The 20650-nt window shown below is 48.9% G+C and overlaps 1 pseudogene; it reads right to left on the minus strand.

The window, feature by feature from the left end:
* Positions 1-1493: 1493 nt before the first annotated feature.
* Positions 1494-3064, minus strand: LOC147958807 (uncharacterized; annotated as a pseudogene).
* Positions 3065-20650: the final 17586 nt, after the last annotated feature.

Genomic DNA, 20650 nt, shown 5'->3' on the forward strand with positions numbered 1-20650 from the left:
CTATCTCTATGAAACTTCCTTCATAGTTAGGAGAGGTTTTTTTAGCTTTTTGTCTCTTTTACCGCAGGAAGTTCTCCAAAAGTATGAAAGGCCGGAGGGCTTTGTACCAACCATTCTAGTGTGGTTGGATTCTGTTCAACAGCCCAAGGACTTTCCGCACATTTTTGGTTCTTTCCACTGCTTGAAGTGATTGCGACAACTACGAAGAAACGACGAATCCCAACTACGGATATATAAGAACCGAAACTGCTCAGAGCATTCCATCCGGCGTAAGCATCTGGATAATCTGGAATGCGACGTGGCATACCCGAAAGCCCTAAGAAATGCATGGGAAAGAAGGTCAGATTAACCCCGAAAAAAGTGATCCAAAAATGGATTTGGCCTAAAGTTTCAGGATATGTCCGACCAAAGATTTTACCCACCCAATAGTAAAATCCAGCAAATAAAGCAAAAACGGCTCCCATAGAAAGTACATAATGGAAATGTGCAACCACATAATAAGTATCATGTAGAGCAATGTCTAGCCCAGAGTTTGCTAGAACTATTCCAGTGAGCCCTCCTATGGTGAACAAAAAGATGAACCCTACAGCAAATAACATGGGTGTTTTGTATTGTATCGAACCTCCCCACATGGCAGCGATCCAACTAAAGATTTTGATTCCTGTGGGCACAGCTATGATCATGGTAGCTGCGGTGAAGTAGGCACGCGTATCAACGTCTAAGCCCACAGTAAACATATGATGAGCCCAAACTAGAAATCCAAGAACACCTATACTTATCATGGCATAAACCATGCCTAGATACCCGAAGACCAGTTTTCTTGAAAAGGTCGATACGATATGACTAATAATACCAAATCCAGGCAGAATGAGAATATACACCTCTGGATGACCGAAGAACCAAAAGAGATGCTGGTATAATATTGGGTCTCCCCCTCCTGCAGGATCAAAAAAGGTTGTATTAAAGTTTCGATCGGTTAATAACATTGTAATTGCCCCCGCCAGTACCGGAAGTGATAATAAAAGTAGGAATGCTGTCACTAGAACGGACCACACAAAAAGTGGTAATCTATGCATAGTCATTCCAGGTCCACGCATGTTGAAGATAGTTGTTATAAAATTGATAGAACCTAAAATTGATGAAATACCTGATAGATGAAGACTAAAAATTGCTAAATCAACTGCTCCTCCAGAATGGCTGGTAATACCACTTAAGGGCGGATAGACTGTCCACCCACTACCGCTGCCCACTTCTACTAAGGCTGAGCTTAATAGGAGCAAGAGACTTGGTGGCAACAACCAGAATGATATATTATTTAATCGTGGAAATGCCATGTCAGGTGCACCTATCAGAATCGGAACAAACCAATTACCAAATCCACCTATCATCGCCGGCATAACCATAAAAAAGATCATTAAAAAAGCATGAGCCGTTATTAAAACATTATAAAGTTGATGATTCCCACCAAGAATTTGATCGCCGGGTTGGGCTAATTCCATACGAATCAGTACGGAGAAGCATGTGCCCATCACTCCTGCAATGGCACCGAAGATGAAATAGAGAGTCCCAATATCCTTGTGGTTAGTAGAGAAGAGCCATCGAACCATATTTGTCATTTTTGATTTGAGAAATGAAAACTTTCCTTATCACAGAGGGGCCGGGGGGCTGGAAGAGAAAAGAATCAGAATTACTGAGCTACCCCGCTCTTTTTTTTTCTAATTCCCTTCTAAGATCCTCCGACTTAAACAAGTCGAGAGCATGCTCGTGCTCAGCTCTTTCGAGACTTGCCTTGCTCTTGGGGATTTCTTCCCACCGGATCCTCTGTTCCACTTCCAGGCACCTCCTTGCGGAGCTTTCCGCCTCAAGGAGATCCCGGTTGTGGGAAACAGCATTTCGAAAGAAAACGGATCCTCCCTCATTCTCCCGCAGATCTTGATAAGACGCTTGGAGAACAGTGAAAGAATCAGTTGCGTGAATATGGTCCAGATAGGAACGAAGCGCTTCATCGACCAAGTAGGGCTCGATCGGTAGATAAGGCCCTACTCTTTGATAAAGCGCCACAAATTCCTGAATGACATCTTGTCGCATAGAAGAGAGCTTTTCTTCCATTAGGAAGAGCTTAAGCCGCCCAGGTATGTCTTCCAGGGGGGTATTATGATTAAGCTTGTTCTGAATGAACGTAACCCATCCCGGATCCTGCTCGTAAAGACTCAGATAGAAGTTTAGCCCTGCTAAATGAGCTAGAGCCTGGGGGTCTTGAATGTCCGGCGGGAGAGTGATCAGAAAGGAGGAGCCGACGAAGCACGAACTAAAAAGATTGAAAATTGGTATTAGGCAGAATATAAAACGACAAAGGAATAAAAATATAAAAATCGAAAGTAATATCAAATTATATATTAAGGGAAACTTAATACATAAGAAAAAATAGAAAGTAGTAAAGCGGGTAGTGGAGAAGAGCCATCGAACCATATTTGTCATTTTTGATTTGAGAAATGAAAACTTTCCTTATCAAAGAGGGGCCAGGGGGCTGGAAGAGAAGAACTTGAATACTAAACGCTGGAAGAGAAGAACCTTAATACTAAACCAAGTTTCGGGAACTTCTTGGTGACTTGATTGGTTCCCTTCCCCCAATTTGCAAAGGATGATTCCCGTGAAGGTGATCTCGATCACCATTCTATGATATTTCTGGATGCTTTTGAGAAGCTTTTCCTTTTACCTAATGCCGGCTACCGACAACTTACTTCATGCTATTACTAACACTTATGACTGAGCCGCACTTGCTTTCCAAAAGAAATTGAAACTATCATGCCTGAGACTAGCCAATAGAAGAAAGAGCCACAAGCAAGCCATAGCAGCATCCTTTTTCTTCGCTTTCTTCAACAATGCGAATCTACCTCACTCCTCATCATAACTCAAATACAAATTCGAGTTCCAAATTGATATTTCCTCACGTAAGCAATAAAATGTGAAACCAATATTCATCATGAAACTTCAGACACTGATGATTGTGAGGTTCTGGAAGAGAGACGACGTAGGCTGAAAAAAAGTAAACAGAAAACCACCTCTTAAACTCATTTGCTCAACATTCTTTCCACAACAACTAGAAAAGTGGAGAAAATCCAATAAGGGGAGGTCCCGGTGAATACAAATCAATTGGAAACCTCACCCCGCATTCATGTCTCTAACAAGGCTATCTAAGCTAAGCGGCCAGGGACCCATGGACCCGGGGAATCTGAACCATTAGGTAGAGTTTCAGCTGAAAGAAAACCAGGTCAATCTTCCGATCGCGAGTCTTTACAAGCTTGAAACAACTTAAGCACAGGCGGGAGTCGCCCCTTTTAAAGTAAGTATTTATGCGGCGCTGAACTAACGAGCGGATACCTAACCTTCGAAGGAGAAGAAAAGACGGATGTATCTTTCATTCATATCGATCAGATGTGCTTTGCTCAGGACTCCCATTTTACCATTGCTTAAGCCATATTACATAAAGCATAGTGAGTGATACGCAATGCTGGTACCACCATGTTTTTTTCCTCACTCTGTGTAGCCACACTCGTTTGTCCATTTCTACTTATTATTTATGTGAAATAGTATCCGTTGGTTGTAGAAGCACTGGCGTTCAGGGATTGCAAAATCCATAATATCAAGAAGCGGTAGGAACCTGGCTAACTTCGATGCGGATAACGCGCTGTAGAAGAAAGTGGATCAACCAAAGTAGACCTTGATCGAAAGGCACCACAAGGCGAACCAATAGAGTGTGGTGTAAGCGGTGAAGCAGAATAGGAATTGGAACTGCTTGAACTAGAAAGGGCTTCCGCTACCGCGCTACCTCAGGAGCTCCGGAAACGGTATACTCGCTTCACTCATCTGTAATGGTATCCTTGAAAGCTAGCTAAAGTGGGTTCTAAACAAAGTTCTCCTAAGCAGGGCGGAAGGAAAAACAAGAGCAGTATAGCTCTACATTACGCTTCGGGGGCCTCGTCTTACTCACTCACCTTCTACTAATCGGATCGTGACAAAACAACCAGCCCAGCAATAGGCAAGGACTGGTTGAGATCCCTTTCCGGATCCAGTCTATCCGTATCTGCTGTCCCTTCCGCTTTCTGTGTTGATGGAGCTCGGTCAGATAGTTCCGGTATTGCGAAGGAGGGAAACGCATTGGGATCGTCCAATCCCTTCTGATCGGTTGTCATATTGAATTGCAAATTCTCATATAGTAAGAGTTCCTTCGGTTTCCTACCTAGCACATTCTCTGTTGTCTACGCCAATATTTGACCTGCGAGTAGAGTGTGGCTGGCTACATACGGGGGAACTCAACCTACCTTTCGAAGGGTAGACCTTTACAGATGAGTGAAACGAGGATTTAGGTATATAAGGAGACGACCCGCCAAGCGAGCTAGCCTGATACCGACTTTCATTGATAGGCCATGAAACATAGAGAATGGGAACTTGTTCGCACGTACCTCGACCGCAGGTCTGAGAATGACGAGTGTGCTTTCGCCCACAGCTTTTGTTGCTTAACCGGCTCGTGGTGTTTATGGTCCTGACCTGGTACAGCCGCTAATTCGGCATTTGGTACTGTCACCATTTCTCGAAAGGGAAAAAACATACTTAACAATTCGATTGGCAGGACCAAGGGATAGATCGATTGCAATATAAGTATCATACAAATAGAAATAGACATGAGTACATGAATAAGGAAACGCAAAAGACACAGAGTAGGGCTAGTCAGAAGCGTCAATGCAGACGCCAATGGGTAATCAGATCCATTCCACTCCACTTCTTCAGATAGCAGTCGATCCTGGATCGTCCTCGCTTCCAAACTCCGTAAATGAATGAAACTCCTTCCCCGGTCCATTGCTCGGGTGTGATACAAATACTTCTTTGAAGTTGTAGGATGTGGGTCATCGATCTTCCTATCGGTCCAGAGGTTATGCGCCAGCTTGGGAAAGCAAAAGTAAGATTTGTTTGTCATATCACGATCGGAACTCACATGTAACTCTTCTTCTTGAGTAGGGGGAAAAGGACACCTATCACGCGGTCATGCCTTGAACGCAGTAAATAAATTAATAAGCTTCGAATAATAGCTACGCGAGTCTCCAATAGCGTCTTAAGCGTTGGTTTTCTTTGCTGGCATCGTAATGGATTGGTGGTTTCAAGAAGCTAGGGAGTAGTACGCAGATTTGAATCCTTTTTTCTATTTTACTACTTTTTTCGATCGACAAGGACGGCAAGAGGTTCTTTTCCCTAGTTCCTATATATCTAAAGCCTTACCGAGATGTCACGCAAGAACAAGAAGAAAGAGCCCGCCCCTGTTCTGTGGCGGATAGGCTGAGATGGAATTAGAGGGAGGAATGAACTTCAACTTTTCACCTTCCCCCGATCCCCCTTTACCCCCTTCCTGACCTTAGTAAATAGAAAGGCTAGGAATCAGTCTTCTCCTATGCCTACACTACTACAACCAAAGACCTACTTGAACGACAACAGATGTGGATGAACTCGCTTAGCTGCTCGCTCGGTGAAAGGCTTTCCTGGAAGAAAGTGGAAGACGAGGAACGTATCTCTCATCTTCCTTCTCACCTGGCAGAGGACGGGGATGAACTCCAAGGCCACAGGTCTGGAAAAAGAGCGAACTTTCTGATTACTGCAAAAAAGAAATCAAACCAGTTGGGTGATTCTTTAAAGAGCCTAAATCGAATCTGTACTATTGGTACAGAGCCATAAAGAATGGTCGTAACCATAGATCCATCATCTTCGCGGAGGAGGAAACATAAGTCCAATACGCGTTATGGAAGACTAGGGATTGCTAATCCGTCCACGCGGGAAGCCTTCTCCCTCTCAGGCTCAAGAGTCAAGATAGCCCGCCCTAAACAAGAAGCTGCTTATTCTTTCAAGGATAAAGCTAACCAAAACAAGCTACGGATTGAGCATACACACTTGGTAATTATTTCCTGCTACATCTGATGAATTCCACAAGTAAAGAAACAAGAGAAGCTAGCTAATAGTCCCTCTTCACTTCCAACTAGTGCTTTGCCTAAGATGAATGAGTAGTTTAAAGCTTGGATCCATGGATGGGAACATGAGGTGGGCTAGCTTCGGATCCACAACAGGTGGAGAGTACCGGGTGAATCATAGGAACGAGAGTCGCTTGTTTGACCCGATGGAAAGCTTTGAACGAATCCGGTGGAAGTGCCTCACTTGGTTGGGCTTCAATAGGTGGAAATGGGAATGGGATCGCCCGAGAAACCATTGGATCTAGGAAATTGATTCATTGTTCTGCCTCTCCCACTGGTGGTGGGTGGCAACCAAAGGACTTGAATCTAGCGTTTGTTCCGGTTGAGCTTTCATTCCTTCGAATAGACGGATAGCTCTTGGAGGAAGGGATGAGCTTTTATCGGAAGGACCTGGCCGATGCAATCGAGAGACTGAGAGGAACCGGACTTGGCAGAGGAATGCATAGAAATATCTGCCTTTGCCAGGAGAATCCAAACCTGCCTAATAGCCTATGAATGTGGAATCCCGTTCGTATTCTTCCTCAAAGCCATATTTGCCTTTATCTGATTTCAACCTATTGATCTTTACTGTGCATGGATATCTTTACTCATGATTCAACAGTTCACATCCCCAGCGAACTCCCTCACACCAACTGGCATTAAAGAGGAGCTGTGCAAAAAAAAAGTGCCATAGCATATATTATTGCTTGCGCAAAGATCGGAATCATACCTCTAGCAGGCATTGTCTTCTGTTACCTAAACAGCTGTCATTTCTACTTTACTGAAATAGAGACTTTCATTGATACTTGAACTATTGACCTGGCTAGCGCTAACGCTTTGCAAGGTAATTGGAGACTGGTCCGCTTGAAATCGCTAGAGTTGAGAAGGGTCTGCTAATCATGGTACGAATTATCTGTTTAGGTAGGTATACTACCGAAGCTGTTATGCCGACAACAGCTGAAATAGCGGAGGTGATTGCCGACACTCTCTATCTATAGGATAAGCAGCTAGATCGATTTCCTAACAGGAGAGTGACTTAGGCGAGGCGAGCGAGCGCGCGCGTGTGGTTTTCCCTTTCTCTTCTCACACACCACTTAGAGTGGTAGAGAGAACCCACTATATAAAGAGGTCTAACTCTTCTTCAACTTCCAAGGTGGGACTAAACTTAGCACCACCACTTGCCATTTTACACATGGGCTTTGAGATTTCAGAAATTGCTATGGGCCTAGCCCATTAATTCTAACACATGCTCGCCGTCACTATCTTGTACTCCTGCTTCGAAGAGACCAGCAATGGAGGAAGGCCGGCTGGTGCCTTTGGTTTCTGAAAGTTTCAGTCTGGTGTTGGTTGGAGTTAATGTTGTTATAGTGTTATATACTACGGAATATAATGTTATTGGTGGTCCCTCTCACGATTATCGCAGATAGACAAGAGATATAAGGTGTATGATGAAGCTTTCTCTTATGTTAGGTCAATAGTTTATACAATTCAAAAGAAAATGATCAATAGTTTATATACCTCTAACGGGGTCTCCACATGTGTACAGGATTGTAGACTCGTATCACTGCTATAATATAGCACCCAATGCGCCACGACTCAGCAATGACTCCTCGTCCATGGTCGCGCCGATCGCACCGAAAGAGCTCGTCCCCACCATCCAGTCGGAGGAGCGTTGTATTGTACGCCCGACGGGCAGTCAGACTGCTTGTCCATCGCGTTGTACGCCATGCACGACAGTGTTCCAAGAAGTCGTGGAGGATGGCCGGACCAACTCCTCGTCAACGGCGGCCGTACCCGACGCCGATGTGGTGGTCGCTGGTCGTACTCCTCGTCTGGGGCGGAACTACAGAGTGGACAGTGTGGGCCGTGGCCCACCCTGGGATTTTGGGCTGGTATGTTAACAGGAGATGGGCCGGGGAAGAAAAAGAAGACCAACAACAGCACACTGCTCGTTTGCTTGTCCCGACTACCGAACTCAGCCAGCCCAGTGCCTCTCGCCGAGTCGGCGGATTTTCTCCGATTTTGATCAGCCGCCAGCCTCGTCGGCGCCTCGACCCCAGCCCGGCCGCCGGAGCCACCGCGGCCTACCTGCCCCGTTCACTGCCCGACCGGCTGCTGTCCGCTGCGCAGCCGCGCCCCCTCCGCGCTGCAGCGCGCCCAGCCGCCTCTGCTAGCTGGAGCCGCCCAACTGGCAGCCACCCCCTGCTAGTTTATCCCCTTCTTCCCAAGAAAGGTACCCAATCCCAATCCCAGTCTTGCCCCATACCCCCCCCCTCCCCCCCCCCCCCCCCCCCCCCCCCCCCTCTGCTTGCTCTGAATCTCTGATTTAGATGAATTGACTAGATGCATTATATGTGGATGAGCTGATGAACACATGCACATAGTTTCAGTTATGTCATTATGATTGATAGAAAGTAATTATAATTTCAGAATTATTGACGAATGAAAAGGACAGGAAACATTACTTCTCTTTTTTATAGACATGCTATTGACGAATGAATTTGACTAGATGCGGTACATATGTAGATGAACTGATAGAAAATATGTTTGTAAGATCATATTGATCTATGTCCATTTGGTATTGGTAATTAGTTAGAACGTTCATATGACGTATTTGTTGTAAAAAAAGGGATGACTGCCATGTTTTCAAATCCTAGCTCAGCCACTGCTCCGGGTTGAGGAACCATCCAGCGTGAGTGTGAGATGCATGCCTGCATAGAATAGTACATGTGAGTGAATAGCCATGTGCTACTTGGTTGATCAATTCCAGTACTGCCATGAACGCATGCTTGCTAGCCACTGTTTACAGTAGTCCGATGCTAGGCCAAACTATTGTATCATTAGTTCTAGAATTAAACTTGAAAGAGATTTTTTTTAGAACGAAGGCTCAAAGGGAGACCGACTTTGAATTAACAAAGCCATCAACCGGCCAGGATTACACAAGGCCACCAAGCAAGAGCGACCGAAAGACACAAAGGAGCTGACAGAGCAGTTTACAACGCAACGCACACTACTGCACACATAGAAATACACATGAAAAGACCTGCAAGTAATGTCGAAGCCCGCTGCACATCGGCACCAAGAGCAAGGGAGCAGAGTAGTGTCAAGGATCAGCCAAAGGCCTGCAAGAACTGCGCGCAGCCGGATCGTGGGATTGGGATCACGAAACCTGTCTTCCAACGCCGAAGAAGACCCCAATCCTCTCGCCTAGGCTCGAAGGCACCGCACCGTCGGGTCGTTGGGTGCTCACCCGAGAGCAAGAGCAGGTGCCGGTCGAAACCCAGAGCAGGCATAACTCACATTCCTCACCACGCCGTAGGCACACCATTAGCTGCACTACCACCTGCCCGAGGCTACCAAGAGCAGAAGGAAAACCGCTGGGAGGATTGTCAAAGAAACAAGCTACAAAGACCCAAGGGCGAAGCTTGGGAAGCCTCTGCTTGGACTCGCAGCCGACGAGCGCTCTCCTACCTCGGCACCACTCACCCGGAGAAACAGACAACCCAAGGCGGCGCCTCCAAGGAGGGAACGACGTGCAGGACGCCGCCACCCGCCCAACCCGAGACGAGTTTTGGGCTTTCACCCGGGATCTGGGCCGGGGATGGATACGGGAGACCTCAGCGGTGCCTCGAAGGAGAAAGGCGATGCGCGCACGCGCCCTCACCGCCGTGGTCGGAGATCCGACCAAGGGTTTCCCCCGGACTCGAGATATGCCACCGGCACCCCGCCAGCACCGGAACTAGCAGCAAAAGCTGCAGATCGGACACAGCCGGAGGGGAGGAGTGAGCAGAGGAGGAGGAGCAGCTCGACCTTCAGATCTGGAGCGGAAGAAGACCGCGCCACAACCACCACCCGCCGGATCCACGCCGCCCGAGCAGCCGAGGATGCCGGCCGTCACGTCCCGCGCACGCCGCCTGTCGCAGAGGTTGCGCCGCCTCGCCGTCCGGGGCCGCTGCCCCGGTGTCCGAGGTCCTTCGCGCGGGAACGAAGCGACGAGAGGCCTCGCCGCCACCTTCATCGGCGGCCGCCGGGGCTTGCCAGGCGTCCCCTCAAGTGGCGGCGAGGGGAGGAGATGTAGGACGGTGTGGCGGTGGCGGGGGGAAACCCTAGTCGCCCGGCGAGTATCGCCTTTTATGCCATGCCATTCACAAAGGCAAGGAAGAATTTACCAATTCTAATTTCAAACCTGAGACGAGGCGTCGCTACTACATCCTCTCGGCCGGTGCCATCCTACCACGTCAACTGGGGCCAGCTCCTTCCGACCCATCCGGCAGATTACCAAAGTACGAGGTTCCAGTGGCTCATCGTGGAAACCTACATTGGCTCTCTAAGCACCCTCAAGCCAACCACACCAGAAAGATGCTAGCATTCGACACAGCTTCCGAGACATTCCGGCTCATGTCCCAACCCTCGCCAGACAAGCTGATGATGTTGAAGATTATGTAGTTCCAGTGCAAGGAAAAACATATGGTATTTTCTGAGTATGTGTCCATGAATCCAACGTTGATGACGACGAGACATGCCAAAGTGTTGCATCCTATCGTCAAACAATGTTGGTGTATCCCATGTGCGAAGTAGAATAATCCAAATGCATCTTTCAAAATGCGCCAAAGGAGGAACGTATTTTCAATCCGAAGAACAGGCGTGCAAGTTATATAACGCGCATGCTAAAATGAACGTATTCGGCGTCAGGTGAACATATAAAAAAACGAGAGTGGATGGTACCTTATCTGCCAGATATTTAGTTGGCGGGAAGAAAGGTGTAAAGAAAAAACATAGAACACATGAGACGAGGAAAGAACAAGGTTCTACGAGGACATCTTGCAAGGCTCGTGCTCAATTTCGTATTTGTCTGGCGGGTGTTCGGAATATTTAGGAAGTTCTCACTGAGTACAATTGTCAGATGGTATCTTCAGACAAGGCACACATGCTAAGATCACAAGGACAACTACTAGACGTTGGCTAAAATATATAATTATTATAAAGAATGGTGTGATGGAGCCGAAAATGTGCCTTTCTTAGAGATGGATTGCAATAACTAAATAACAAGGGAGTGTAAGAAGTATTTGTAAATCAAAGATGCCCAAACTCTTGTGGAATATTTGAAGAACAAAGAAGAGCAAAATTCTTTGTTTTTTCTATGGTGTGTGATGAAGCTATGTATCTAGGGTAGGGTCATGGACCTATCCCAACTGCCCTACCCAAGGACATCTCTAGAGGAAATCACCTTTCAATCGACTTGGAGGTGTTTCACTCGACAGACTCGAAGACACTCGACCAAGGAGCAATCACTCGACCAAGATCCAACCACTCGACGGCCAGGAGACCTAAAGTCACTCCGCACGCTAAAAGTCGGTCATTAAATAGCTTTTATGGTCATCATAGCACTTTATTAGGGGCGTTACCAGTAACGCCCGACCTTAATGTATTTAAAACCCTGCATAACTGAGGGTCGGAGGGGTCCGGCGAACTCTATATAAGCCACCCCCCTCCTCAGTGTAAAGGGTTCGGACCCCTGTAATTCGTACACGCATAATCCAGTCGACCGCCTCCGGCCTCCGAGACGTAGGGCTATTACTTCCTTCGAGAAGGGCATGAACTCGTAAACCTCGTGTGCTTACAACTACTCCATAGCTAAGATCTTGCCTCTCCATACCTACCCCCCTACATAACTGTCAGACTTAGAACCATGACAGTTGGCGCCCACCGTGGGGCAGGTGTTTTAGCGATTTGTTGGAGGAGTTGCGATCTTTTCCGATCCAAATCATCATGGTTTCTGGCGGAGTTTTGGTGGAGGGCCGCGAGATCCGTCTCGGCGCGCTCACGTTCATCGCCGACGATTCCGCTTGGCTTCAGGAGGCTCCGCTCGACGTGGACGCACTCCCTGTCCGCGGGGCAACGCACTTTTGCGTGTGCGTCCGCGGCGTCCTCTTGCGGCAACCGTCGACCCATTATCGGTCGGCTCCTGTGTTGTCCTTCCTCCCTGTTTCCCGCCGGTGCAAGCGCTCCGGTCGGTCGAGACTTCAGTGGTGGATGAGACACGGGGTGGCACGCCAGTCGGCCACCCCTCAAGTCGCGGCGATCGAGCGCGACGAATCCCTCTACGGCCTGTTCGACCTGTCGACTGCCTCCGCAGAGGCCGCATTCGAGTGCGACAGCAGTGATCCGGCGACGGAGGTTCTGATGGTCGATGGACCGCCCAGTCCTCCCGGTTTTCCCCGCACCGACGGAGGCGTAGGTGGAGGCGACCCGTCGCGTCCCTATGAGGAATATCTCCCCGAGCCTCTCACGTTGCTGCAGAGAGAAGAACTTCGTCGCCGGAACATGGATGCACTGCACACTCCTATCGTTGGAGAAACCCCTGAGGCTCGTGCCTTGGAGGACGCGCGCCTGGCAAACTTGGCCGAGCGCACTCGACTGGAGAACCTCCAGCGAGCACTCGACGAGCGTGCGCGACAACGGGTTCCAGAATCCAGTCGACGTCAGCTCTTTCCGCCCCCACGGGTATATCAAACTCCGATTCAGAATTTAGCAGCTGCAGCCCGTATAGCAGAGTCGATTCAGCCTTCCCAGTCAGAGGTTGGCAGAGGCTTGATGCAGAACAGAGCATTACTCCGGGCAGCAGGAGACCAGAATTCCACTGTTTCTCAGTCGCGGAACAGGATTCATAGAAGATCCATTGCTGCAGACACAGTCCAGTCGGCTCATAGCCCAAGATCGCCCCCGAGGCATGAGGGACGTGGGGACCGGCGTGATCAGTACGGGAACCGTGGGCAGTATGATCACCGACTCGATCGTGACGATCGACGTCGAGTGCCCACCCCTCCCCCGAGGAGTGGATCGTATGTGCCTCGACAGCAGGATGACAGGCGCCCTCATAGTGCTGGGACAAGGTTTCCAGTCGACCCCTGGGAACCAGGCTTTGATGCGAGATCCATTCTCGTTCAAGGTTTGGTCGACAGGAACAGAGCTCACCGAGAAGGTCACGACAGAGATGCACCTACCAGCAGCAGAGTACATGTTTCGAGGCCAGAGTGCTTTAGTAGAGCCATCAGGGCCGCTGTGATTCCTCCCAACTTCAGGTTGGCGACTGGAGTCAGTAAGTTCACTGGTGAGTCCAAGCCCGATACTTGGCTTGAAGACTACCGAGTGGCTGTCCAGATTGGCGGTGGCAATGATAAAGTGGCCATGAAGCACCTGCCTCTCATGTTGGAGGGTTCGGCCAGAGCGTGGCTGAATCAGTTAGCATCCAGCAGCATTTACACTTGGGAAGATCTCGCCCGAGTGTTTGTCACCACGTTTGAAGGAACATGCAAGCGACCGGCAGGGCTGACGGAACTGTGGTCTTGCGTGCAGAAGCCGAATGAAACTTTGAGGGATTACATCTAGAGATGGATCACGTTACATCACACGGTAGAGAATGTACCTGATCACCAAGCAGTCTATGCCTTCAAAGAAGGCGTCAAGTACAGAGAACTGAATCTGAAATTCGGTTGAATCGGAGACATGTCTCTGAATCGGATGATGGAGATTGCCACCAAGTACGCTAATGGTGAAGATGAGGATCGACTCCGGAGTGGCAAACACAAGTCAGTCGCCCAAGAAACCGGAGGAGGAAATTCCAATCGGAAACAGAAGCGGAAAGCCGAGCCAGTTGCTCCTGGGGAGGCCTTGGCTGTGACTCAAGGAAAGTTTAAGGGGAAACCCAAAGGGCCTTGCAACCCCCAAAAAGTTAAAGACCAAGACGAAAATGATGTGTTGGATTTGCCATGTCACATCCACACCAAGAAAGATGAAGAGGGTAAGTTCATTTACCCGAAACATACCACTCGACAGTGTCGGCTCTTGATCCAGCAGTTCCAGGGCAAACAGCCCAAAGAAAAGGAAAAGGAGTCGGACAAAGTTGAGGACAAGGAAGACAGTGATGATGGATACCCCCAGGTCAATTCCACCTTGATGATTTTTGCTGATGTTGAAAGCAAAAGTCGACTAAAAGTTATCAACCGTGAGGTGAATATGGTTGCTCCGGCGACACCCAGTTATCTGAAGTGGTCTCAGACTGCCATCACATTCGACCAGTCCGATCACCCAACGCACATTGCCACCCCTGGGAGGCAAGCTTTGGTGGTCGACCCAGTTGTTGAAGGTACTCGACTGACCAAAGTCTTGATGGACGGTGGCAGTGGTTTGAACATACTATATGCTGAGACGCTGAAAGGGATGGGCATTCCGATGTCCAGACTCAGTACCAGCAACATGAGTTTCCATGGAGTCATTCCTGGGAAGAAGGCTAAGTCGCTCGGCCAAATTGCTCTTGATGTGGTTTTTGGTGATTTCAAGAATTACCGCAAAGAAAAGTTGACATTCGAGGTTGTGGATTTCCAGAGTGCTTATCACGCTATTTTGGGCAGGCCGGCTTATGCACGCTTCATGGCTCGACCATGTTATGTGTATTTCAAATTGAAGATGCCTGGTCCCAAAGGTGTGATCATTGTTATGGGCAATCGGAAGAAAGCAGAAGAGTGTTTTCAGAAAGGTTCAAAGATCGTTGATGCTCAGATGGCAGTGGTGGAGCTGCAGGAATACCAGAAGACTGCAGACCCGAGTGATTTGTTGCGAGCCAAGAAGCCCGCTACAGAATCAGCTTTTCAGTCGTCTGGCGAAACGAAGCCGGCTCACATTCACCCGACTGATCCTAGTGCTGCTCCGACTCATATCTCAACAACACTCGACTCCAAATAGGAAGAAGCGCTCATCCAGTTCCTCCGTGAGAACTGGGACATTTTTGCATGGAAGCCTTCTGACATGCCGGGTGTTCCCAGGGGACTGGCTGAGCACCGCCTACGAGTCGACTCAAAAGTAAAACCTGTCAAAGAACATCTCCGACGGTCCGCCGTCCAGAAGAGAAAGGCTATTGGTGAGGAGGTGGCTTGGCTCTTAGCAGCAGAGTTCATCCGAGAGATCTACCACTCCGAGTGGCTCGCCAACGTTGTCATGGTCCCCAAGAAGGACAAGTCACTTCGCATATGCATTGACTTTAAACATATCAATCGGGCCTGCCCGAAAGATCATTTTCCTCTCCCCCCGCACCGACCAGATAGTCGACTCGACTGTGGGATGTGAGCGACTGTCTTTTTTAGACGCCTATTCCGGGTACCATCAGATCCGTCTGTATGGACCTGACGAGATCAAAACAGCTTTCATCACTCCATTCAGGTGCTTCTGTTATGTTACCATGCCGTTCGGCCTCAACAATGCCGGAGCCACATTCATGAGGATGATTCAGAAGTGTTTGCTCACTCAAATCAGTCGGAATGTGGAAGCATACATGGATGATATTGTGGTCAAGTCACGGAAAGGTTCCGACCTGCTGACTGACCTTGTTGAAACCTTCGCCAACCTCAGGAGATATGATATCAAGCTTAATCCATCAAAGTGCACATTCGGAGTTCCTGGCGGAAAGTTACTCGGTTTTCTCGTTTCCAAACGGGGAATCGACGCCAATCCAGAAAAAGTCGGTACTATACTCCGAATGAAGTCCTGTGCGAGTGCACGACGTCCAGAAGCTTACTGGTTGCTTGGCCGCTTTAAGTCGATTCATCTCTCGTCTCGGTGAAAAGGCATTGCCTCTTTACCGATTGATGAAGAAGTCAGACAAGTTCGAGTGGACTCCTGAAGCTCAAAGCTCTACTCTCCACCCAGCCGGTGCTTGCTGCCCCGATCAGCAAAGAGCCTTTGCTGCTTTACATCGCAGCCATGGGACAAGTCGTCAGTACAGTACTTACAGTCGAGCGAGAAGAAGGAAAAGCCTTCAAAGTTCAGCGCACAGTATATTATATTTCTGAAGTCTTGACCCCGTCGAAGCAAAGATATCCTCATTATCAGAAGCTTGTATATGAGATTTATATGACCACGAAGAAGGTTGCACATTACTTCTCTGACCATTCCATTACAGTCGTCAACGACGCTCCATTGTCAGAGATCCTGCACAACAGAGATGCAACTGGTCGAGTGGCAAAATGGGTGATTGAACTCCTTCCTCTAGATATCAAGTTTGAGGCAAAGAAAGCTATCAAGTCCCAGGCAATAGCAGATTTCGTCGCCGAGTGGATTGAACAGCAACTGCCGACTCAGGTTCACTCGGAGCATTGGACCATGTTCTTCGACGGTTCCAAAATGCTGAATGGTTCCGGTGCCGGGGTAGTATTGGTCTCCCCCCGAGGAGATAAGCTCAGATATGTTCTTCAAATCCACTTTGATTCCTCCAATAACGAGGCAGAATATGAAGCACTTTTATATGGGTTGCGCATGGCCATTTCACTCGGCGTCCGTCGCCTCATGGTCTATGGCGACTCAGATTTGGTGGTTAATCAGGTGATGAAGGAGTGGGACGTCAGAAGTCCAGCCATGACTGGTTATTGCAATGCAGTGAGAAAGCTGGAGAAGAAATTCGCGGGGTTAGAACTTCATCACATACCCCGATTAAAAAATTAAGCAGCTGATGATTTGGCGAAAATAGGTTCCAAAATAGAAGCCATTCCCAGCAATGTGTTTTTGAAACACATCCACACACCATCAGTTCAGGAGGATCCCTTCACTGAAGAAGCCCCACAGCCAAAAAGTGCCACGGATCCAACTGAAGTTGAAGTTCCAGTTGTGGTCGACCTAATCATGGAAGTTTTGGTCATCACTCCCGACTGGACAATACCATACATCGCGTACATCCTAAGGAAAGAACTCCCAGAGGACGAAGAAGAGGCTCGACAGATCGTCCGTCGATCCAAGGCCAGGGACAGTTGTATAGAGAAAGCACGACCGGAGTCAGTCAGAAGTGTATAACACCAGAAGAAGGTCAGATAATCCTTGATGATATCCACTCGGGGACCTGTGGTCATCATGCATCCTCTCGGACCATTGTGGCTAAAGCATACCGAGCGGGATTCTACTGGCTAAGAGCGAATGAAATGGTGAAAGAGATAGTCGACAAATGTGAAGGATGTCAGTTTTACTCCAATATGTCGCACAAGCCCGCGTCAGCCTTGAAAATCATTCCACTCGTCTGGCCCTTCGCTGTTTGGGGACTGGACATGGTTGGACCACTGAGAACGGGCAGGAGCGGCTTCGCTCATGTGCTAGTAGCAGTCGACAAGTTCACCAAATGGATTGAAGCTAAGCCTATCAAAAATCTTGATGCTTGCACTGCTATCAGTTTCATCAGAGAGTTGATATTCAGATATGGAGTTCCGCACAGCATCATCCCTGACAATGGGTCAAACTTCGATTCCGACAAATTCAGAGCCTTTTGCGCCTCTCAGGGCACACGAGTCGACTACGCTTCGGTCGCTCACCCCCAGTCAAATGGACAAGCGGAAAGAGCAAATGGCTTAATTCTCAAAGGACTGAAACCTCGACTGATGCGCGACCTCAAGCACGCAGCAGGTGCATGGGTCGACGAGCTTCCGTCAGTTCTTTGGGGATTGAGGACAACCCCGAACCGATCGACCGGAAGAACCCCATTCTTTCTGGTTTATGGAGCCGAAGCAGTTTTGCCGAGTGACCTGCTTCACAACGCACCCCGAGTCGAGCTCTACTCTGAAGAAGAAGCAGAAGAAGCCCGGCAGGACGCAGTCGACCTCCTGGAAGAAGAAAGAGAAATGGCCATGATCCGATCGACCATCTATCAGCAAGACTTGCGTCGATTCCATGCCAGAAATGTGAAGAGTCGAGCCTTCCAAGAAGGAGACTTGGTCCTCCGAGTGGATCAACAGAAACCACACAAACTCGCTCCTACTTGGGAAGGTCCCTTCATAGTCACCAGAGTCCTCCACAATGGAGTGTACCACCTTTATAATGTCAATCGCCAGATTGATGAGCCACGAGCCTGGAATGCGGAGCTGCTCCGCCCCTTTTATACTTGAATTCTCACTCGGATGAGATGTAATGAGAAAAACTTCTGTAGTTTATTTATCAAAGACAAGAGCGTTATAGTTTTCCCAGTGATTGTTATTGTTTTTGTTTGCGTGAGAAATCCCCCGCGGGTGGCTTAGCTGCGAATCCGTTTCGCCTAAGTTTGTAAAAATAATTTTCTACCGAGTGTTGAGCCAGCCTCCCACTCGGGGGCTTAGCTGCGAACCCGTTTCGCCTAAGTGTTTGAAAATCCTACCGAGTGGTGAGCTAGCCTCCCACTCGGGGGCTTAGCTGCGAACCCGTTTCGCCTAAGTATTTGAAAATCCTACCGAGTGGTGAGCGACCCTCCCACTCGGGGGCTTAGCTGCAGTCCAAGTACTCGCCTAAGTTTGAAAAATCCTACCGAGTGGAGAGCGACCCTCCCACTCGGGGGCTTAGCTGCAGTCCAGTACTCGCCTAAGTATTTGAAAATCCTATCGAATGGTGAGTGACCCTCCCACTCGGGGGCTTAGCTGCAGTCCAGTACTCGCCTAAGTATTTGAAAATCCTACCGAGTGGTGAGCGACCCTCCCACTCGGGGGCTTAGCTGCAGTCCAGTACTCGCCTAAGTATTTGAAAATCCTACCGAGTGGTGAGCGACCCTCCCACTCGGGGGCTTAGCTGCAGTCCAAGTACTCGCCTAAGTTTGAAAAATCCTACCGAGTGGAGAGAGACCCTCCCACTCGGGGGCTTACCTGCAGTCCAGTACTCGCTTAAGTATTTGAAAATCCTACCGAGTGGAGAGCGACCCTCCCACTCGGGGGCTTAGCTACAGTCCAGTACTCGCCTAAGTATTTGAAAATCCTACCGGGTGGTGAGCCAGCCTCCCACTCGAGGGCTTAGCTGCGGTCCAGTACTCGCCTAAGTTTGAAAAATCCTACCGAGTGGAGAGCGACCCTCCCACTCGGGGGCTTAGCTGCAGTCCAGTACTCGCCTAAGTACGAAACACATCCCAATCCACAAGGACGATGAGGTGCAGGTCGATTGCCACCTTCTCCTTGGGAGCTTCGCCACAAATACAACGTGCGCTCCATCTCAATCCGCAAGGACGACGAGGTGCAGGTCGACTGCCACCTTCTCCTTGGGAGCTTCGCCACAAATACAACATGCGCTCCATCTCAATCCGCAAGGACGACGAGGTGCAGGTCGACTGCCACCTTCTCCTTGGGAGCTTCGCCACAAATACAACGTGCGCTCCATCCCACTCCGCAAGGACGATGAGGTGCAGGTCGACTGCCACCTTCTCCTTCGGAGCTCCGCCACAAACACAATGTGCGCTCCATCACCGACCCGCAAGGACGACGAGGTGTAGGTCGACTGCTACCTTCTCCTTCGGAGCTGCGCCACAAATACAAAAGTTGTCTCGAGTGAAGAACGAGTTCCACTCGACGGAGGATTCATGAAGATATTCAATGATAAACCAAGTTCAGATAAATCCTAAAGGTTCCAGACCACAGATCGAAGTGCTCGGGCATTCAGCCCGAAAGAGTTTAACGGTTACAAAAACCACTCGGCATTCCGAGGCAAATTTAAGGTGGGGCATAAAAGTTTGTTCACTCCGCAGGAGGAGGACTGGCAGGCTCGACGAACTCGTCCAGATCGACGCCGTCGGCGATCCGAGTGGCTGCAGCAATAAAAGTCTCCATAAAAGATCGGAAGTCATGCCTCTGGGTGTTGGCGACCTTGATTGCTGCCAGCTTATCTTGTCGCACCTCCTTGCAATGGACACGAACCAAAGACAGAGCCACATCAGCACCACACCGGGCAGAAGATTTCTTCCACTCCTACACTCGATCAGGGATCTCGTTAAGTCGAGTCATCAGGGACTCAAGATCATTCTGGAACGTGGCCTCTGGCCAAAGTGCCGTGTCGATCCGTGACGTGGAGACCTTCAGTCGAGCCAAGTAGTCCACAACACCGTCGATGCGGGATTCCAGTCGAAGCAGATTCATGGCAGTTTCATCTTTCACGGGAGAATTGATTGGGTCCAAACCTGGCTCAATCCGCCCAGTCTCCTCCTCAAAGTTCTGGCAAAACTCTGCATTCACGATCCAAGGATAAGTCAATTTTCGTATGCTGAGTCGACAAAAAAACATCAGTCGGAACAAAATGTATACCTTCAAGCTTGATGAACAACTTCTTGGCAAGGCTCCTCGGATAGCTCTCCAGATCATCCCTCCTGCGAGCGATGCCTTCCATCTTCTCGTACAGGTTGAGATTGTCCTTCTTCAAGCGCGTGCACTCCTTGTTGGCTTCGTTCAGAGCAGATTTCATCTTGGTGTTCTCTTCTTCCAATTGGCCGACTGAAGCCAGTTTCTGTTCAGCCAGAGCGGTTCTGTCGTCAGCTTCCTTTTGAGCAGCAGCCAAATCCTGATCCTTTTTCGCCAGAGCTTCTCTCAGTTTTTCTACAAAGAAATGGTGCTTGATTCAGAAAGAGCAGAAGGGTACTCAAGCCTAAGACAAACCAGTCGACAAGGTCGTCTTACCATTGGCGTCGTCCTTGGCCTTTTGTAGCTCTGTCTTGGCCAATTCCAAGTCAAGGTTTAGTTGGATCTGCTGTTTCTCCAAGTCAGCAAAGCGAGCTCCAAGATCACAAGATTTCTGCAATCAGGGAGGAGAAGTTATTTTACAGCGAAGAACGACAAAGACAATAAATACTAAGACTACGGTCGACTGCCCGCAGTCCATCATAGTCTCGGGGACTACACCCA

Source organism: Triticum urartu, chromosome 7A, assembly GCF_056163025.1.
Source record: "Triticum urartu cultivar PI428250 chromosome 7A, HENAU_Tu73, whole genome shotgun sequence".
Taxonomy (NCBI): domain Eukaryota; kingdom Viridiplantae; phylum Streptophyta; class Magnoliopsida; order Poales; family Poaceae; genus Triticum; species Triticum urartu.